This window comes from Schistocerca cancellata, chromosome 7 (assembly GCF_023864275.1).
Source record: "Schistocerca cancellata isolate TAMUIC-IGC-003103 chromosome 7, iqSchCanc2.1, whole genome shotgun sequence".
In the NCBI taxonomy this organism is placed as follows: domain Eukaryota; kingdom Metazoa; phylum Arthropoda; class Insecta; order Orthoptera; family Acrididae; genus Schistocerca; species Schistocerca cancellata.
The window spans coordinates 37528761-37551530 of NC_064632.1; the positions used below are offsets into that span (position 1 = coordinate 37528761).

The window sequence follows — 22770 nt, forward strand, 5'->3', positions numbered from 1 at the left end:
CGTTTTCTCTTGCTGTTGGGAAGGCTAACTGTTATCACCACATAAATAATAGATGTGTTATAACAAAGGCTTGCCAGAAAGTCGTCAGTGAACAGTCAAAAATGTTGATTTCAGTGGATAATTAAAGAAGATGTCAGTTTGAAACGTCTGCTGTACGACGGGTTTCCAGAGAGTAGATTCCGATTGGTTGAAAAACGGAAATCACAGTGAAAATCTGATGAAGTTTTGCACAGATGTGCTGGGTAGTGTTTGTAACTTGCCTGTCGATCGCGTCACGTTGCAATTTGCAGTTCTGAGCAAACACTGAGCACATAATGATGCTTAGAAAATAGTGTCTCCTGCCAACTATGGGTGCCTGCCAGAAGAGTTCACCTGATTTCATGGAAACGAGCCGATTTCCGAGGTTCGCTTTGCTTTTTTCTGCCCCTATACAGTCCCGAAAATACCTCGATGCCATTTCAGCTACTTTCTTCTCTTCTTCTTCCTTCTTGTCTTTCGCTCTGGAAAATTTCCTCAAAAGCGATCCAGCCTTGACAACTGGTTAATATTCTCTTCACCCCAAATCGACATTTCTTCTTCCGTTTCAGGCGACTCTCTCTTGTCTCTAACTTGCACCTGTTTAAAATCACGGACAAAATTCAGTACATCACACATCTCTTATCTGAATAAAACACAACTGTTACCAAGATTGTTTTGGAAATAATCGTACCCTGTCTGACACTCATGATCAGTTTTCCCACCTCGTAACGAAACTAAATTCTCTGTCTCCTTTATCTTACGTCCTCCATGTTCTAGCTTCGATGTTGAGTAAGAGCTCATTTCTGGATTTTCTTTGTTATCGGAAACAGCCATCTGTCCAGGAGCCTCTGATTGTGCTGCAGAATATCATCAAAGTAAGAGTGGCATGGCCACGAAACGTTGTTGGAATATAACTTCTAATTTTAATTCTATTTGGCATTTGCGTCCTCTGAAATTCTCCTGATGTTTTTACTATACCCCATTGATATTTAACACTTTCGCTAAGTCCATTGACGTATGGTCAGATGTTAAAGATTTGCAAGTACAAATCAAATGAAAAATTTGGAATGGTAACATTAGTTGAAGATGTGAGAGGATTTGGGCACTCAGATTACCAGGATGATGATAAAAGATGTCACTGTGGACTGAAATTGGAACAAACTCAAAGTACACATGGGCAACGGCCTTCCCGCAGTGGATACACCGGTTCCCGTGAGATCCCCGAAGTTAAGCGCTGTCGGGCGTGGTCGGCACTTGGGTGGGTGACCATCGAGGCCGCCATGCGCTGTTGCCATTTTTCGGGGTGCACTCAGCCTCGTGATGCCAATTGAGGAGCTACTCGACCGAGTAGTAGCGGCTTCGGTCAAGAATACCATCATAACGACCGGGAGAGCGGTGTGCTGACCCCACGCCCCTCCTATCCGCATCCTCCACTGAGGATGACACGGCGGTCGGATGGTCCCGGTAGGCCACTCGTGGCCTGAAGACGGAGTGCAAAGTACACATAGGAACGGCAGTTCATTTATCACATGTACTAATTTTAGTAAAGCGGCGGGTATGATTTCCTTGCAACAGAGTGCACTTGAGCTAGATCATCGAGGCAGAGGCTCATTGTTGATCGATTGCTGCTCATCATTATGGTGAAGAGATGTAGCCATAGTTGAGGCAGCGGCTGGAACTGTCTCACTGATGCCATGCAGCAGCTTAAATACTGCACGGCAGGGTGGATGCATCACAGCCTACTTGCTGGCATGTGACACCGTGGGAGTAAGTAATGGTGAGTCCACAGCACCTCCTACTGACGTCAGGGGCGCTGCCTGTAGGTGGAGGCAGTGGCTATCGGAGTTCACTTGAAAATAACCTGGTGTTATTGTTGTCCTCCAGGTATGTTTGTCAGCAGTTCCAGAAGATGAATAGCCTGCGGGTCGGGACTTCGGCAACCCGCAAGACTTGCATGTTATGTACTACATGTCCTGTTGGAGCACTGCAGTATTACTTCCGGGAATTTATGACGAGCTGACGAAGAGAAACGTATAAGTAAGGAAACAGTCCTTTCGATGTCTATAAATTATGATTGCAACTTAGGGCTCTAACACACTAGATATTAACAGGTGGTTTTCAGCGTAAGTGTTTCCTCATTCATTACTGCTCATTCATTACTGGTCGAGTGTTTGTGATCCGTACCATGAAGACATCAGAGCAGTTCAGAGGCGTGCTGCGAGATTTATTACCGGTAGGTTCAAGTGACAAGTAAGTGTCACAGAAGCCCGCCTGGTTAGCCGTGCGATCTAACGCGCTGCTTTCTGGGCGGGAAGGCGTGCCGGTCCTCGGCATGAATCCGCCCGGCGGATTAGTGTTGAGGTCCGGTGTGCCGGCCAGTCTGTGGATGGTTTTGAATGCGGGTTTCCATCTGCCTCGGCGAATGCGGGCAGGTTCCCCTTATTCCGCTTCAGTTACACTATGTCGGCGGTTGCTGCGCAAACACTGTAACACTGTCTCCCTGTACGCGTACACCGTAATTACTCTACCCTGCAAACATCTGGGTTACGCTCGTCTGGAGCGTGACGTTCGCGGAGGGGGGCGGAGGGGGGGAGGTGCCCATTGGGGCCAAACCGCACAAAAACCCTGGGTTCGGTGTGGGGTGGCGGCGGGGTAAGTGGACTGCTGTCGCCTGTTGTAGGGTTGTGTACCATTGAGGGCTACGGCGGGAAAGAAGGTTCTCCGTCGTTTCTAGGTCCTCAATTCAAAACAATACAATACAAGTATTACGGAGATGCTTCGAGAACTCAGATGGGAATCCCTGGAGGGAAGGCAACGTTCGTTTTCGAGAAACACTATTGAAAAAATTTAGAGAACCGGCATTTGAAGCTGACTGGCGAACGATTCTACTTCTGCCAACATAAATTGCGCATAAGGACCACGAAGATAAGATACGAGAAATTAGGGCTTATTCGGAGGGGTACTGAGAGTCGTTTTTCCCTTGCTCTGTTTGCGAATGGAACAGGAAAGAAATTAGTAGCGGTACAGGGTACCCACCACCACGCACCGTGCGGTGGCTTATGGAAGATCTATGTAGATGTAGATGTAGATGTAGATCGATGTGTGCACCATCAGTGGTCCGGAAGATTTCTAGTCGGAATTCCATTTCTCTCCACGTACGATTCAAGATCTGCATGGTGACATGTTCAAACGCATTGCGAATGCGTGCCTTCAAGTCCTGTAGGTTTCTATCCTTGCTTCGGGACACCTCGTGGCATCCATGAGCCAGGACACACACTGAGCTTTCTCCTGTGGCGTCCATATTTTATCATATTTTGAAGCTCAATTTTGCTTGAAAATTGCATAACCTGAGTTATGTTTGAAAAACATTTGTTATTATCTAGTATAGTTTTAATTTATTGAAGGCTTAAGTTGTGAAGATACTATATGGAAGCCCAGTATTATTTCATTTTGCACTGATCAAACATTATCTGCAAATGAATGGATTTCTATTCTTTCATTTCATTACGAAACGTAAATACAGCATTATTCCTCTTTCAGTACTCTGCCAACTTCTCTTTTCGTTATAACCAGCGTATAACATTTTCTTTGATAGGGAGATACGACTTAAAAGCATGCCGGTGGTTGATGTTTAGGATATAGCAGTATAAGGCTAATGTTTACTCTTAAATTGAGTTCCACACATGAAAAGGATATTACCAGTAAAAAAGTCGCTACATCAAAAAGTAATTAATGTAGAGCACTGATTTTTTTTGGTCCGCAGCTCTTGGTCTTGCGGTATGTAACATCCCCCTCACTTATCGACCTTAATGACAGTAAAAAATTAAACCGCGTGTACCTAATGGAAATTTGGGAAAAGCAGTCGTCACCGAAGTTAATCTGTCGGTAAAGAGGGAGGAAAGGGTTACATCTAAAGGAAAGGAAAAATGCAAATGAAATTGGTGGAAATTAATTTTGAAAAAGGGTAAAGTTAATAAAGAAAGTAAATGTGCGGCCGTTAAGTTAACAATTAACTGGCGTTAATTAGATATTTGAGATTTGGGGAAAATTACGGTCGTGAGTCTATACTATACTATACTATACTATACTATAATAACTAAAAAAGAAAGGTTAATGTACATATAATTAGCACTAAAAGCGTGGCAACTGAAGGTTGACACGTGTTGTGTGAAAACTGAATGTTTGACAGAAGTAATAAATTTCGCTACACTCTTACTTAATTTAGCAAAAGAATTACTAAAACCGGAAAACTGAAAGTTAATTTAGTGACTGAAATTAATAGAGAACTTTGTTTCTGAAGCACTACGAAATTAAATAAAATATGGTTAGTTTTGGGCTACCTCAACAAACATCTCAAAAGCTACATGAATCTACGCAATTTAGAAATAAGAGATTTAACTTTGGACTTGAATTAAATGATTTTGAACAATTAACAAAAGTAAAATTTAGTACTACCAAGCTGAGCTGCAGTCACAGGTAAGCTAAAATATAGTAACAAAACTCACGCTCTTAATTTGTGCTTGTGTAATCTAAATATTGTAGCCAGCTATGAGTACTTTAACTGGACTTTGAAATTAAAGCAGTGAAATGGAATGATATTACTTTAATGCTGGCGTTTGAATATCAACGACACATGCGTTCATTTCGGAAAAGGAAGGGACACTGCTTGGTAACGCAATTGGGACAATGAGCAACAAAGGTTCATGCTAAGTTGATGTATTTTTGTGATGCAATCGGCCGGGGTGGCCAAGCGGTTAAAGGCGCTACAGTCTGGAACCGCGTGACCGCTACGGTCGCAGGTTCGAATCCTGCCTCGGGCATGGATGTGTGTGATGTCCTTAGGTTAGTTAGGTTTAAGTAGTTCTAAGTTCTAGGGGACTGATGACCTTAGAAGTTAAGTCCCATAGTGCTCAGAGCCATTTGAATCATTTTTTGTGATGCAAATGGAACAGTTTGAAAAGCTGAGGTCTGCCATACAGTTCTAAAACTTTGCGTGCTTTCAGTCTTCCTTGTTAGTTGATTAAAGATTTGAAGTCATCCATCGAGGATGTGGCGACAGTCACTCATTGTCGGTCGTCGCTGTTGCAGAAGCTGGATGTTGGTGCGCCTTCTTCTCGACACGGTCACCAGGCGAAACGGGCTCTTGATGTGTGCCAGCTAATGATTCCCGTCCGCGACACCGTGCCAGAAACTATCATAGCAAGTGGAGCGCAATTACATGCTGCCAAACCCCGAAAGCGCGGCAACTCGCGGGAGCGTCACTCAACACACATGCTCCACCTCCCTACTCCAGCCAGACTCCGCGCTGCCCGTCCTCCACGCGGCAGAGTTAACACTATCCAAGATCCTAAACACTTTGGTTCTCCACACGACCTATCGATGTAATCGTTCGATAGCATAGTTTTCCCTAGGCAAGACCCAGCGTAAAAACACAAATAATGTTTACAAAACAAACCAATTATACATCGACACAAATATATAAATTATAAAACAATTACAATATATAAAGACACACAAATTTCATATCTTCAGGTAACGAAATAAGGAAAGAATTTATAGTACAATAGACGAAAAAAGGAGGATATGCATTCCCGGCGTTACAGATAGCGTTCTAGTTTCCCGCGCACTGTGTCCCGGGTTAGATTCCCAGTGGGGTCAGGGATTTTCCCTTCCTCGAGATGACTGGGTGTTGTTGTGTCGCCTTCATCATCATTCATCCCAATTACGGTCGGTGGAACGCAATGGCAAATCATCTCCGCTAGGACCTTGCCTAGTCGGCGGTGCGGGTCTCCCGCACCGTCCCCTGCGCTCCTCGGAGTTTGGGACTTCATCATCATCACTGAATCTTTAGGAATACCATCGTCTAGGTAACGTATTTAAATAGTTAAGAATTCAAGATCACAGGGTAATATGAGCACGAGATAAGCTCTTGAAAATGTGCAATACTGCTACATTGATCACGAGTTTAACAACTAGAACGTTTATACAAGCATTCAAATATGCATTCATTGTGTTTTACAGGTGCTGGATGTCAGTTTGTGGGATGGAGTTCCAGTCTTGTTGCACTTGGTCGGCGAACACAGGGACGATTAATGCTGTTTGTGGATGACGGTGGAATCGTCGTCCGATGATTTGCCATTTGTGCGCAAATGGAGACAGATCTAGTGATCGAGAAGGCCAAGGCAACATGTCGACACTCTGTAGAGCATATTGGGTTACAACAGCGGTGTTTGGACGAGCGTTATCCTGTTTGAAAACCCCTCATGAATATCAACCTACACTGAGCGACGTGGCGCAGTGGTTAGCACACTGGACTCGCATTTGGGAGGACGACGGATCAATCCTGCGTCCGGCCATCCTGATTTAGGTTTTCCGTGATATCCCTAAATCGCTGCCGGCCGGAGTGGTCGTGCGGTTCTAGGTGCTACAGTCAGGAGCCGAGCGACCGCTACGGTCGCAGGTTCGAATCCTAACTCGGGCATGGATGTGTGTGTTGTCCTTAGGTTAGTTAGGTTTAATTAGTTCTAAGTTCTAGGCGACTGATGACCTCAGAAGTTAAGTCGCATAGTGCTCAGAGCTATTTGAACCTAAATCGCTCCAGGCAAATGCGGGATGGTTCGTTTGAAAGGGCACGGCCGACTTCCTTCCCCGTCCTTCCCTAATCCGATGAGACCGATGACCTCTGTGTTTGGTCTCTTCCCCCAAACAACCCAATGGCACCACAACAGGTCGAATCACCAGAATGACGTTCAAATTTGCACTCAGGCTGCATACGACAACAATAAGAGTGCTCCTGCTGGCACACGAAATCGTATTCCACACTGTTACTCTAGATGTAGGTCCAGTGTGTCCGTCACGCAGATAGGTTGGTTGCACGCCCACAGCTGGCCTCCTCCTAACCAACACACGGCCGTCACTGGTATCGAGGCAGAATCACCTTTCAACAGAAAACGCAACTGTCCTTCACTCTGCTATTCGTTGAGCTCTCGATTGACACCACTGAAGTCGAAAAAGGCGTTAGTGAAAGCGCGCTAGAGGGCATCTATCTCGGCGCTGCCCTTAAACTAATCGGTTTGTGATAGTTCGGTGTCACTGTGGTGACAACTGCTGCTCAATACGCTGATCACGATGGTCTTCCCTCTCGGTAGTTCCATGTGACCACCGAGTGCCCAGTCTTCTTGCGACGGTAAATTCTCGTGAACATCGCTGCCAGCAATCACATGGCTACATTCCTGCCAAGTCTTCCTTCAGTATCGCAGAAGGAAACTCCAGCGTCTCGTAACGCTATTTCATGACCTCGTTCGAACTCATTGAGGCGTCGATAGTGGTGTCTTTGTGGCCTTAAAGGCATTCTTGACTAACATGAGTTCACCACATCCAGTCTACTTATGGGACTGATGTGAAATTTGAATAGACATCATGTTTCAGATATAGAAACATGTTTTTCTTGTACATCTGCATACATACTCCGCAATCCACCACACGGTGCGTGGCGGAGGGTACCTCGTACCACAACTAGCATCTTCTCTCCCTGTTCTACTCCCAAACAGAGCGAAGGAAAAATGACTGCCTATATGCCTCTGTACGAGCCCTAATCTCTCTTATCTTATCTTTGTGGTCTTTCCGCGAAATAAAAGTTGGCGGCAGTAAAATTGTACTGCAGTCAGCCTCAAATGCTGGTTCTCTAAATTTCCTCAGTATCGATTCACGAAAAGAACGCCTCCTTTCCTCCAGAGACTCGCACCTGAGTTCCTGAAGCATTTCCGTAACAATCGCGTGATGATCAAACCTACCAGTAACAAATCTAGCAGCCCGTCTCTGGATTGTGAATTGCTTCTATGTCCTCCCTCAGTCCAAACTGATAGGGATCGCAAACCCTCGAGCAGTACTCAAGAATAGGTCGTATTAGTGTTTTATAAGCGGTCTCCTTTACAGATGAACCACATCTTCCAAAAATTCTACTAATTAACCGAAGACGACTATCCGCCTTCCCCACAACTGCCATTACATGCTTGTCCCACTTCGTATCGCTCTGCAATGTTACGCCCAAATATTTAATCGACGTGACTGTGACAAGCGCTTCACTACTAATGGAGAATTATTTTTCCTATTCATCTGCATTAATTTACATTTATCTGTATTTAGAGTTAGCTGCCATTCTTTACACCAATCACAAATACTGTCCAAGTCATCTTGTATCCTCTTAGTGTTGCGATTTTTTTCCGTCATTTTTTCATGAAATGTACAGTTAGCATTATTCCATTTTAAGCAACTGCTCATATGCATGAGGCGTCAATAGACTTGACCCATGGTTTTTCATTTATTTTATCACCTTTTCTTTGATAAGGAAATATGTCTTAGTACCATTACAGTCCCATATCTCTTGGTACTGTTAGATGCCGCTGGTTGATCATTAGGACGTAGCAGTTTAAATACGATGTTGAGTCTCATGAATTCCAAAGAGCGTATTAGCAGTAGTGCGCCATACCAGAGACGATTACGCGTGATTTTTGGAACTGTGAATTAAAGTTTTTGTTAAAGTGTTTGTTTGATCAGTCCCACGCTACAGTGAACCTGAAAACTTACGTGCTGTCGTATGGATATATGTCCGTGGATGCTGCTACAGTTACAAAGTTTCAGCAGCAATGCTACTATAGTCGTACATAGTTTTATTTGGTATATTCAATTTCCGGCCAGTGAAACGCTATGCGAACACTTTCTGCGCCGTTACTAATCTGATAACGGCACTACAAGACGGCTGGAAATTGAATTAACCGCCAGGATTTCCGACGCGGCCTAGATTCGGTCGGTGCGCAAACAGATGAAAGCGTAGGGCGAGAGAGAGACGGAACAAATGCAAGCTCGAGAGGTGTACGACACGGGGAGGGCTTTAAGAGGCGCAACGCCGGTCGATAGCGCATTTGCGCGCTTGTTTCAATTTCGCGGTCCGCGGCCCGGTGGCAGCGCGCGCCGACCCGCTGGTTAATCCGATGAAGCAAACACTCGGCCCGCTCTAATGCGGCCGCGGAAACATAATACCGCCGGCTGGCGCTGTCGCTACGGTAGGCGCGCGGCGAGGCGAGGGACATAGGACAGCGGGCGGCCTAACCGACAGGCGCGGCCGCACCGCGTGGCGGACTAACGGCGAACGCGCGTAATTAATGTTTTAGCAGCGCTCGCACGACTCCTATCGCTAATCAGAGCAAGCAATCTATGTGTGTTAGCGGTTACGAGTGCCGTCCGGTGAGTGAGGTGCAGGAACCGAATAGATTACGATCCTATCTATTCTGCATCTTGCGAAACTAATCCCATAAGCCTCCCTAACATACGGAAGCACTAAGGAGATACGCTTGAAGTTCCCTAAGGCTATACAGGGTGTTTCTGTAAAAGGGAGCAAAAGTGTAACAGGACGTAGAGAATGCTACACTGGAATAATTGAAGTAGGAAACCTGTGGTCGGAGAAACCAGCTTGAGGAAACATGGAAGTAAAGTTGTCTATCACTTTGTCTAGCATTATTGTTTTCCAGCTTGTTTACAACTAACGCGCGTACATGTTTACACATACGGTGCTGTTTGTTTACATGTACATTCTTTATTTCCTCCAAGGAAATGAAGAGAAAGAGCCTGATTAGTTGGAAGTATTTCCTGGTTGCTGGTTTGGAAGGGAAGGTACTATTCCATGGCCTGCGAGGTCACATGACATTTATTTATTTATCGTATCCAAGACATCACCATTATATATATATATATATATATATATATATATATATATATATATATATATATATATATTACAATGCAAGAGAAGCAGTTATAATACAATAATACATGGTTATAAGGCAAATTAACTACAATAATATAGGAAAGTATGTAACATATAATGATAAGCGCTAAGGATGCGAAACAGAGCGATTTTCATATCCCACGTGAAGCCCAATACACTGCAGCTTGAACAGCCTTGTCATTTGCTTCAAATAGGTCTTGAGTCGAACACGGGTTGTTTAGTTTCCTGCAGACCAGTAGGTGTTGTGGGTCTTGCTGTTCTCCACACTCGCAGGGCTCGTCTGCACTGATGTAGCCCCATTTTTCCAAGTTTGCTCTGCATCTTGATACGCCTGTTCGTAGTCTATTCAGGGCTTTCCAGGTCGTATATGGGAGTTCAGAGCCAGCTGTGGGTTCTTCCCTGGGGCTATTCCCTGGTCTTCCTGGGTCCACATTGTACCACAGCTCTTCTCGTCGTGCTCTAGGCGATAAAAGAGTTTCTTCAGTTGTTCGTAGGAAACTCTTCCTTGATTTAAGTCGGCGAGGATGAAGATTGTATCCGAACATTGGATGCCTGGGATCTGTCTCCTGTTTATGTTTCTCGATTTCTGTGGCAGTCCTTCTTCTGATGTCTGGTGGGGCTATGCCCATGAGGTGGTACAGCTGCTTTGTGGGAGTTGGGTGGAGGCATCCTGTCACGATGCGTCCAGTCTCATTCAATGCTATATTTACTTGTTCAGCGTGGGTGTAATTTTGCCAAACGGGTGCCGAGTACTCCGCAGTGGAGAAACATAAAGCTAAAGCTGACGTGCGGAGAACTGTAGGTTGCGCTCCCCACCTGCTATTTGTTAGCTTGCGGATGATGTTGTTCCTGGCACTCACTTTCATCTTTGTGGCCAAACAGTGTTCCTTGTAGGTGAGAGCACGGCTAAGTTTAATCCCAAGATATTTTGGTGTGACGCAGTGAGATAGATGTTGTCCCTTCCAGCTTATGTTGAGTTTCCTCCTCGCTTCCTTATTACGTAGGTGAAAAGCACAGACCTGGGTTTTTGTTAGGTTTGGTTTGAGGTGGTTATTATCATAATAGTCACCCAGCTTTTCAATCGCTAAAGTTAATTTACTTTCTACCTCTTCAAAGGTTTTTCCCTGGGTGGCAACGACTGTATCGTCTGCATAGATGAAGGAGCGAGCGTCCATGCTGATCGGTTGGTCATTGGTATAAACATTATACAGCAATGGGGCGAGGACGCTACCTCGAGGTAGGCCGTTTTTCTGGGTCCGCCATCGGCTCTTCTTCGACTGCAGCGTGACATAATACCGTCTATTCTGCAACAGGCACTGGATGAATTGCGCCAGTCGGTAGTCTTTTGTGGTGTTATATATTTTTGATATTAACTTACTGTGGTTTATGGTGTCGTAAGCTGCTGTAAGGTCGATAAAGGCTGCACCTGTAATTTGTTTCCGCTCGTATCCATCTTCTATGTACTGTGTAAGGTTGAGGATTTGTCCACAGCATGACCTTCCTGGGCGGAATCCTGCTTGCTCTTTAATTATATTCTTGTCTACATGTTCTGAGATGCGGTTAAGGATCATTCTTTCTAAGACTTTATAGAGCTGACAGAGCAGGGAGACAGGCCGAAAATTTTTAGGATCTGTGGGGTTTTTCCCAGGTTTTGGTATAGCTACTATATTTGCCTTCCGCCAAGTCTTGGGGATTTTCATTTCAAGAACACATTTGTTCATCATATCTAGTAACCACCGTCTGGTAACAGGTCCGAATATTTTTATTTGTTCTGGGCGTAGATCATCTATGCCAGCGGCTTTATTAATTTTCATTATGGAGATGGAATCTTCTAATTCTTTCAGAGTAAAGGGGGTGCCTAGGTGGTCATTTTCTTGAGTGCCTCTCTGTAGTTTCTTTCTTGGGTGCTTCCTGTTGGTTTTACCATTAAGTAGGAGTTGATTTGCTATTGGATTTGGTGTGACCTTATACGAATTTTGTGTATTAGATGAGGGGTCATTATTGATGTTTTTAAGGAGTTGCCAGGCCTTTCGGCTATTCTGTTTCATGTCTAGGTTTGTGATTAGAATACACCATTTCATTGTTCTTGAGGCTGATATGGCCTGGAGTAGTTCTTCTCCCGCCATAGTTGTTTCCTCTGAAAAAGGGTTTTCCTCGAAGAGCTGTTGGTAATGTTCCAGAAGAACCTTTGAGTTTCCGTCAAGTCCAGGGATATAACTAGTTCTGCAGCCTCGGGGGATATTTCTTCGGGAGACAGTTTTAACTAATTCAATGAAAGTGTCATATTTTTCCGGGCTAACATCAAGGTTCTCCACCTCTTTGTCAAGTTCTTCAGAGAATTTGTCCCATAGGGCACGTTTAAAATTAAAACGTCTTTGGAAATGGGTGGTTGCTGCTTTAACAACTGCTTCGACCAGACATAATATAGCTCGGTGCTGTGTATGTGGGAGGGGTTCTCCCACATCCTTCCTGGTTTGATGTGCTACGTTTTCGCTAACAAAGATGTTATCTGGATTGTATCCACGGTTCCACCTGCTGCTGTTGAAAGAATATGGAAGTTTGGGGTCGTGTATTAATTTAAGGCCAGTTGAGTCTGCCCAGGTTTCTAGGTCGTCGCCACTTTTGTCTGTGTGCCTGTACCCCCAGGCTGATCCATGACAGTTGAAGTCGCCCATTACTATTTTCGTTGGTTGTGAGTTGAAGTTGGTTGGCTCACTGAATCTGAACTCCCTGCTCAGTGGCTTATATATAGACGTCACAGTGCAGGACTGTAGCTCTACAGTCAGGATTTCGATGTCTTCTTGAGATGTCAGTTCTACAGATATAATACCTAAGCCCATTTTGGCGAAGATTGCGCTGCCATATTGCTCGTGTGGTCTTTCAATTACTAATTTCATTCCGTGGATCTTAGGTCTTCTATTTGTGGGGCCAATGTGGGTCTCTTGGATTAGTAAGAGATCACAGTTGTGAGTTTTACATGCTACAGCAAGTAGCACTTCTTTCTCATCAGAGAGCCCTTCAGTGTTTATGGACATTATATTTAGCGCTGGCTTTGATAAAAGCCTTTTTGTGGTGTCTTGGTGTTGAAAGGATTGGCCGTTAGGCACAGGTCTAACGTTGCCCAGGGTACGCCCGATCGTTGTCATGATCTTCGGGGAGGCTCCTTTCGTGTACCCCGTCACATGACATGAATCCCCTTGATTATTTTCTATAGGCATATCTAAAGTCACTTGTGTATGAGACCCCACTGGATACGGAGATGAAATTACGAGGGCAGTTCAATAAGTAATGCAACACATTTTTTTCTCGGCCAATTTTGGTTGAAAAAACCGGAAATTTCTTGTGGAAAATTTTCAAACATTCCCGCTTCGTCTCGTATAGTTTCATTGACTTCCGACTGGTGGCAGCGCTGTACGAAGCTGTTAAAATGGCGTCTGTAACGGATGTGCGTTGCAAACAACGGGCGGTGATCGAGTTTCTTTTGGCGGAAAACCAGGGCATCTCAGATATTCATAGGCGCTTGCAGACTGTCTACGGTGATCTGGCAGTGGACAAAAGCACGGTGAGTCGTTGGACAAAGCGTGTGTCATCATCGCCGCAAGGTCAAGCAAGACTGTCTGATCTCCCGCGTGCGGGCCGGCCGTGCACAGCTGTGACTCCTGCAATGGCGGAGCGTGCGAACACACTCGTTCGAGATGATCGACGGATCACCATCAAACAACTCAGTGCTCAACTTGACATCTCTGTTGGTAGTGCTGTCACAATTGTTCACCAGTTGGGATATTCAAAGGTGTGTTCCCGCTGGGTCCCTCGTTGTCTAACCGAACACCATAAAGAGCAAAGGAGAACCATCTGTGCGGAATTGTTTGCTCGTCATGTGGCTGAGGGTGACAATTTCTTGTCAAAGATTGTTACAGGCGATGAAACATGGGTTCATCACTTCGAACCTGAAACAAAACGGCAATCAATGGAGTGGCGCCACACCCACTCCCCTACCAAGAAAAAGTTTAAAGCCATACCCTCAGCCGGTAAAGTCATGGTTACAGTCTTCTGGGACGCTGAAGGGGTTATTCTGTTCGATGTCCTTCCCCATGGTCAAACGATCAACTCTGAAGTTTATTGTGCTACTCTTCAGAAATTGAAGAAACGACTTCAGCGTGTTCGTAGGCACAAAAATCTGAACGAACTTCTCCTTCTTCGTGACAACGCAAGACCTCACACAAGTCTTCGCACCCGAGAGGAGCTCACAAAACTTCAGTGGACTGTTCTTCCTCATGCACCCTAGCCCCGATCTCGCACCGTCGGATTTCCATATGTTTGGCCCAATGAAGGACGCAATCCGTGGGAGGCACTACGCGGATGATGAAGAAGTTATTGATGCAGTACGACGTTGGCTGCGACATCGACCAGTGGAATGGTGCGTGCAGGCATACAGGCCCTCATTTCAAGGTGGCGTAAGGCCGTAGCATTGAATGGAGATTACGTTGAAAAATAGTGTTGTGTAGCTAAAAGATTGGGGAATAACCTGGTGTATTTCAATGCTGAATAAAACAACCCTGTTTCAGAAAAAAAAGTGTTGCATTACTTATTGAACTGCCCTCGTAGTTACCAGAATTGTAGCTGCCTGTGATGTGTTTCGAAACATATCAGGGATATTTGTCAGGGTGCGTCAGAAATTTCTTTCCCGATGTCGTGCTTGCATTGAAGTTGGTGTCCGTCAGTTTCAGCACATTTTGTAAGATACAGTACAAATGATACGTTCGTTGCGTCAGTGATGGAATTTGCTGTTAACTGTAACTAATGTACGAGGGTCACTGCAAAAAAAAATGTACAATATTTGTTTTAATCCATCTTTTATTCTACATGTTTGAAAGTTTTACAGTGTGTAGATATATCCTTTAGGAAGAATATTTTCATTTCTCCACATAATTTCCATCCCTCTCAACTGGCTTACGCCATCTTCGAACCAGCGCCTGTATACCCGCAAGGTAAAATTGTGGACCAACCTTTTGGAGCCACTGTTTGGCAGCGTGCACAAGGGAGTCGTCATCATCAAACCTTGTTCCACGATGAGAGTCTTTCAGGTTCCCAATGAGATGATAGTCACCTGGAGCCAGGTCAGGACTGTAAGGCGGGGGTTTCAATGTTGTCCATCCGAGTTTTGTGATCGCTTCCATGATTTTTTGACTGAGATATGACCGTGCATTGTCGTGCAACAGCAAAACATCCTGCTTTTGCCGATGTGGCCGAACACGACTCAGTCGAGCTTGAAGTTTCTTGAGTGTCGTCATATATGCATAAGAATTTATGGTGGTTCCACTTGGCATGATGTCCACAAGCAAGAGTCCTTGTTGTTGTTGTTGTGGTCTTCAGTCCTGAGACTGGTTTGATGCAGCTCTCCATGCTACTCTATCCTGTGCAAGCTTCTTCATCTCCCAGTACCTACTGCAACCTACAACCTTCTGAATCTGCTTAGTGTATTCATCTCTTGGTCTCCCCCTACGATTTTTACCCTCCACGCTGCCCTCCAATACTAAATTGGTGATCCCTTGATGCCTCAGAACATGTCCTACCAACCGATCCCTTCTTCTGGTCAAGTTGTGCCACAAACTTCTCTTCTCCCCAATCTTATTCAATACATCCTCATTAGTTATGTGATCTACCCATCTAATCTTCAGCATTCTTCTGTAGCACCACATTTTGAAAGCTTCTATTCTCTTCTTGTCCAAACTATTTACCGTCCATGTTTCACTTCCATACATGGCTACACTCCATACAAATACTTTCAGAAATGACTTCCTGAAACTTAAAATCTATACTCGATGTTAACAAATTTCTCTTCTTCAGAAACGCTTTCCCTGCCATTGCCAGTCTACATTTTATATACTCTGTACTTCGGCCATCATCAGTTATTTTGCTCCCCAAATAGCAAAACTCCTTTACTACTTTAAGTGTCTCATTTCCTAATCTAATACCCTCAACATCACCTGACTTAATTCGACTACATTCCATTATCCTCGTTTTGTTTTTGTTGATGTTCATCTTATATCCTCCCTTCAAGACACCATCCATTCCGTTCTACTTAGGAATCGAAAAACACCGTAGCCATAACTTTTTCAGCAGGTGTGATTCTGAATTTTTTTTTTCTTGGGTGAATTTTCATGATGGCACTCCACTGATTGGCTCTTCGTCTCTGGTGAAAAATGATGGACCCATGTTTCATCACCTGTTACAATTCTTCCAAGAAATTCATCTCCACCATTCTCATACTGTTCCAAAAGTTCGCTGCATACCGTTTTTCTTGTTTCTTTGTCAGCCACTGTCAACATCCCGGGAACCCATCTGGCACAAACCTTTTTTAACGCCTACACTCTCAGTATTCTGCAAACACTCCCTTCCCCTATTCCAACGCAGCGTGAAAATTCGTTCACTGTGATGCGTCTGTCAGGAGTCACCAATTCGTTAACTCTCTGCACATTGTCTGGAGTGTGTGCAGTACGAGGCCTGCCGCTGCGAGGACAATCCTCAATATTGCCGTGCCCGCTTTCATCACGTAACCTGCATGCCCACCGAGTAACTGTACTGCGATCGACAGCAGCATCTCCATACACCATTTTCAACCTCATGCGGATGTTTCCCACTGTCTCGTTTTCACAGCACAGGAATTCTATGACAGTACGTTGCTTCTGACGAACGTCAAGTGTAGCAGCCATCTAGAAGACATGCTGTGACGGCGCCACTCACGGGAACAGGTTGAACTCAGTTTGAAAACAGGCGGGAAGGATGTATCTACACACTGTAAAACTTTCACCATGCAGAATGAAAACTGAATTTTTACAAAAATAGTGTGCATTTCTTTTGGAGCGACCCTCGTAAATAAAAAAGTACACAGTACTGTGATTTTGTTCCTATTATTGCCTTAAGTTCGTATCTCTGACCCCAGGTTCTCTATGTCAAATTATTCGATGGAGCATCCTCTATGTCCTGTTACACTTTTGGACGCTCTAACGGAAACAGCCTGTAGACAACGTGATAATAAATGGCTCAGGAAGCAGGCGTAAGACAGAGATGTAATCTTTCACCCCTGTTGTTCAGTCTACACGTTGAGGAAGCAGTGACGGAAATAAAAGAAAGGTTCGGCAGTGAGATTAAAATTCAAGATGAAAAGATACCAGTGTTAACGTTCGGTGATGACGGAATCGGTGACAGTGAAGAAGAATTATAGAATGTATTGAATGGAATGAATAGTCTAATGAGTACAAAATTTGGATTGAGAGTAGATCGAAGACAGACGAAGCTAGTGGGAAATAGCAGAAATTAGAAGAGCGAGAAACTTATCATAACTGGTGATCACGAAGTAGGTGACGTTAAAGAATTCTGCAAACTAGGCAGCAAAATATACCGTGACGGACGGAGCAAGCAGGACATCAAAAGCAGACTATCACTGGCATAAATAGCATTCCTGGGTAAGAGAGTGTCGACTGAGGAAGAAATTTTTGAGAATGTGCGTTTCGAACACAGCATTGTATGACACTGAGACATGTACTGTGGCAATACCGCAACACAAGAGAATAGAAGCATTTGAGATGTGGCTGTACAGAAGAATGCTGAGAATTACGTATAATGATGAAGTGAGGAATGAGGAGGTTCTCCGCAGTATCAGCGAGGAAAAGAATATATGGAAAACAATAAGAAGAAGAAGGGACAGGCTGATAGGACATTTGTTAAAAAACTTTCTGTTCTGCCTTATGGCACGTCTTGTCGTGGGGAAAGCGTCGTCAGAGAGGTCCACCGCATTAACGTCTAGGGAAGTGATTCCAGTGGTGGCTTCCCGTTGCGTTCCACTGATAATGATGAAATGATAATGAGGAGAACACAACACCCAGTCCCTGAGCAGAGAAAAATCTTGGACGCAGCCGGGAATCAACCTCGGGCCCCTTGACGTTACAGACCGCCGCGCTGACCACTCAGCTATCGGGACGGCCGACATCTACTTTTTTTTGCATTTTGTTCGTTGTTGATCGTTGCGTTTGGTCGTTACGGACGTCACATGACAACCGTTCAAATTCGTTTGTTAACCCTTTCACTCACATATTTTTTTTTATTACAGAGGACAACCAGCTGTCTGACCGGCACGCTGAGCTACCGTGCCAGCATTTCTTTTTTTTTTTTTTGAATGATGATTAAGACAACACAACCCAGTTCCTGATCGGAGAAAATTCCCAACCCAGCCGGGAATCGAACTTGGGCCCCTAAGGACGGCAGTCCTTCACGCATACCACTCAGCTACCGGGGCGGGTTAAAACATTAGGAAATAACTTCCATTGTACTAGAGAGAATTGTAGAGTATAAAAACTGTAGGGGAAGATAGAGATTGGGATATATCTGACAAATAATTGAGGACGTAGGTTTCAATCGCTACTTCGTGATGAAAAGGTTAGCACAGAAAAATAATCCGTGGCGGATCGCATAAAACATCAAACCAATCATAAGAGTGATGACTGAAAAAAATGGTCATATTACGTAAGGCAGAAAAATATTAGAAACATTACTAGAAATATTAATATCTCATGGAGTTTGTAGAAGAAAAAGTGCAAAAATTGATATTGAGAGTAATTACAATAATCTCCGTTGACAACCAAAGGATTATATATGCTTTTATGTAAGCTCTGTGCTGGTAGTATATAATCCATAACTTAGGCGTATTTTGTCTCTTGTTTTTCCTGTTTTTCGAGTTTCTTGATCTTCTTGTCTGTTGACGTTCGAGTATTTATGAATTCTTTTCAAAGTGTAATCTCAAAGAGACATCGGCTCATTTCTTTCACGAAAACTGTTCACCCGCATATCGCGCAGAAATATTTTGTTTTCGTGCTCATCACGTTGAATGGTTCAAATGGCTCTGAGCACTATGGGACTAAACTTCTGAGGTCATAAGTCTCCTAGAACTTAGAACTACTTAAACCTAACTAACCTAAGGACATCACATACATCCATGCCCCAGGCAGGATTCGAACCTCCGACCGTAGCGGTCGCGCGGTTCCAGACTGTAGCGCCTAGAACCGTTCGGCCATCCGGGCCGGCCTCATCACGTTGACTAACCTTGTATTTGCATATGAAACAATAGACTGAACATTTAAAGTGAAAATTATATTTCTTTTATAGTAATAGCTGATAAAGCTTTCTACATATAAAACATGGGTGACAGTTTCGGAACGTTTTTTTTTATATTAAAGTATTAAGAGTTATTCGCAAAATAGTATTCGATCAGAGACTTCTCACGGCTAGTACAGAAAGAACGTGTCCGCCCTCTGGTCTGGCTCGCGCGGTATTTAAATGTAATTCGTGAACTTTAATTTTCTTAGATGTCGGTCGATGTTAGTTAAATATTGGGGACTTTTCATAAGGAAGAGACTAATAATTTACCAACGAGTATAGATAAACACAGGCCCCCTTTCTTATTTTTATGAGGTTACGTCATACGTGGGATTATACACCGACAAGAGAAGTTTACGCACCCAGTGAATCCACGTCGCAAAAGCGAAGAATAAATTAAAGCAACAATAGAAGGTAACACCATACGTGAAACTTTTAACAGCGACCCAACATGCGGTACGGCAAAGTGGTAGCACCGCGGTTATTATTATTTCTGAACCGTTGTATGCAAGTTTCAATATTATTAACCCTCCTCCGTAGAAACCTGTACTTCTTTCATTACGTAAAGGTACAGATATCGGTCCAGTTATAACGTAGCAAATTATTACGAGTTGTCGTCTTGCACTGAAAGCGTAGCTTGCCGCGGAGCCGGGAGAAGAGCAGATTTCGGTTCTCACGCTAGCACAGCGGAGGCTGGCTACTGGGACGAGAGAGCCGGTACTTGACTAACGTTGTGTGCAGTACGTTACACATACCCTCTATGAATACGAATAAGCGCTATTTAAACTTAATCGATCTTTTTATACGCCATTCTATGGATAATACAACCATGCTTTTAAATTTCAGACCAATAACTTCAATACTGTCGGAGGTATAGATTTTTACCCAAAACGTAGAACAACATTGTGAAACCGTGCTAGTGACTGTAATGTACACATCTATAGTACCAATTGAAACTGAAACCAAGTTCACATAATATAATTTTATGGAATTTTCTTTTTCCATTTCGACATATTTCTGACATAATTAACAATACTTTGGAAAATTATTATTTCATCGTGTTTTGGTCGTGTGAGTGTTTTGGAGAGAGCGAACTGAGGACATGTGTAAAGTGAGAATGTTATATTATATTAAAACTATGTAAATGTATGATGAGAAAGTTGTTGAGCAGTAGGGGAATTTGTGAAGTATGTCGGAGAGAGCTGGATTTTGTAAAAGACTGCCAAGGCGTTGAGTATTAAAATTATTAGTAATGTGTAAAGGAATCGTATGTTGATTTCATTAAATTTTATTTAGTTTTGGAATTATGAAATTTCTAGTCTAAATTACTTGTGGTAATGTCATTGGCTATCACTAGAACTACCGCGAGTGTAGAAGTGCTCGAGTTGATCTGATTGGTTGCTTAATATGCTACCCAATAGGAATTCAGCATTTCTCGAGTGCCTGAGTAGGGCTTTCTGCCTCAGATGTATGTGTCGAGAGAGTCGCTTGCGAGCGGTCTTCTGGTAAACACTTATGTTAAGGGGCTCCAGAACGCCCTATACTTGCAATGTTAAAATAACGCTTATAAATTACATCTTTCCTCACAAAGTATTTTAGGTAGGAAGTTGAACTTTTTACAGATTATTTATTGGAATATGGGCTACAACTTAACACAGGGATTTTACAAAATTTTAGTTCATTTATTAAAGATGATTTTTTTTCAATTGTAATGAAAATTCACAACATTTTTTGCAATTTTTTATTTATATATTTAAAAATATACAGTTTTTTGGGAAAAGGCTGTGTTAAATTATGCAGAAGGTACTGTGTAACATTTACTGAAAGTTTGAAACAAATATGTTTGGAAGATCCTTAGAAAACATGTAATTAGTATGAGAAAATAAAAGTTTTGGGAATCGAGCGACAAAGATTGGATTAACTTTTTAGTGCATTCCAAGTCCATAGGATTGATTATCTTCATCCTCTGCAAACTCCTCCTCCAGCTTCCTCTTGTTCCTCCTCTTGTTTACTCTTGCTTGTATTTCTAGACTCTTTACAATCCTGTCTGCAGCCCGAAGGCGTTCCTTGTCTAAAGCAAGCATCGCTCGTACCATGTTAGAACCTATCTTCATTCCCATATTTCTAAATACCTTGCACCTTACAATGTTGCCATAATTGAAAGTCGCAACAGCATCATACACACCAAAGTGAAGTGTTTCTATTCCAACAAATACAGTCTTGGGGATTCTCGACCATATAACACTATTTACACTTTCATTGGGGTTTTGAGTTTTTCCGTGAAAACACTTTTTCAACAGTTCAGGTGCTGCTAAGTCTCTGAAAATAGGTTAGCCACAACACATACTTTATCTCACATCACTAAAATGTACCTGATGAACACGGACGTTACTAATAACACCATTTGACAGCAGTTTAACAGCGCCACAGTGGGTCACGCCCGTGTAGAACACATTTCAAAAGAAATTAAAAATAGTTGTAGTTTTCGGAATTGAATAAATTATATATCTATTAAAAGGTAGCAGTCTGCAGATTCAGAAAAGGCAAAAAAGTGAAAATTGAACTTTTCATGATTTTGAGCCTTTCCGGAGCCCCTTAAACCGCGCTGAATAGATCTGTACCAAATGAAGAAATTCGCGTGTTTAGTCGGTTCTGGTGTAGTTGGTGAAAAGCGACTGCATTACTGAGTATTTTGTGAAAGTTTGAGCTTTGTGAGTGGTTTAATTTAGGAGATATTTGCGCGAGGACATTTCGAGTCGCACATAAATTCCGTGTCGCGTGCTTCGTGCAGATTACGAGACATGCCGAGCACTTCCTTACAAGGAGCCTGCTGAACGACTTGATGAGTTAACTCGCAAGTGTTCGTGGGTCAGTGACTGTTTAGGACGTTGAAAATATCGCGTTGAATTAAATATCTCCTGGCTGGATTCGGGTGTGAATTTGTAACAAAGACATTACATAATTGATGTCAGGATATTAAATGCGGACATATAGCCATTTTCCGTGGCTTAAAGGCAATAAACCAACGTAAAAGAGTGTTTGACAGTTTTCACACGACTCTTGCAAGAATCCCGAACGCTCAATAGCCTAACTAAATTTCAGCTGCTGCCGATGGACTGATTGTTTAATGGATAGTGAGACAGCACAACCAGTCCCGCCGCACTGTGTAGGACTTATCGAATCTACCCTTACGCATCTTTGCTGTAGCGATCTAGCGTAGCTGACGGGGAGGCCCCATTCTACTAGAAGGGCCTTGGCGCCTTCCGTTCTGATCGGCAATAAGTGAGTCACTTGAAGCTGAGCGAGACTGCAAGGCGCTCCGAGGGATCATGCGAAAGAGAGAAATAGTTTGGTGACACGATATCATTTCCATATCAATTGAGACATTTCGGAATATTTTGAGTCCAGACCACTTTCTGTGGAGGGGAACCATAGCTCAGTGTAATTGTATCTAGCAATAACCATTTAAGGGGCTCCGGAAAGGCTAAAACTCTTGAAAAGTTCAATTTTTACTTTTTTGCGTTTTCTGAATCTGCAGACCATTACCTTTTAATAGATATATAATTTATTCAATTCCGAAGACTACAACTATTTTTAAATTTTTTTTGAAATGTGTTCTACATGGGCGTGACCCACTGTGGCGCTGTTAAACTGCTGTCAAATGGTGTTATTATTAACGTCCGTGTTCATCAGGTACATTTTAGTGATGTGAGATAAAGAATGTGTTGCGGATAACCAGTGATGGTTCAATATATATCGCTGGTGTGATTGTCGATTGTTTCATGTTTATTTACTCTGTCGTTATCTCGAAAATA

The 22770-nt window shown here is 43.3% G+C and overlaps 1 pseudogene; it reads left to right on the forward strand.

Annotated features, from left to right (window-relative positions):
* Window positions 1-1194: 1194 nt before the first annotated feature.
* Window positions 1195-1312, forward strand: LOC126093840 (5S ribosomal RNA; annotated as a pseudogene).
* Window positions 1313-22770: the final 21458 nt, after the last annotated feature.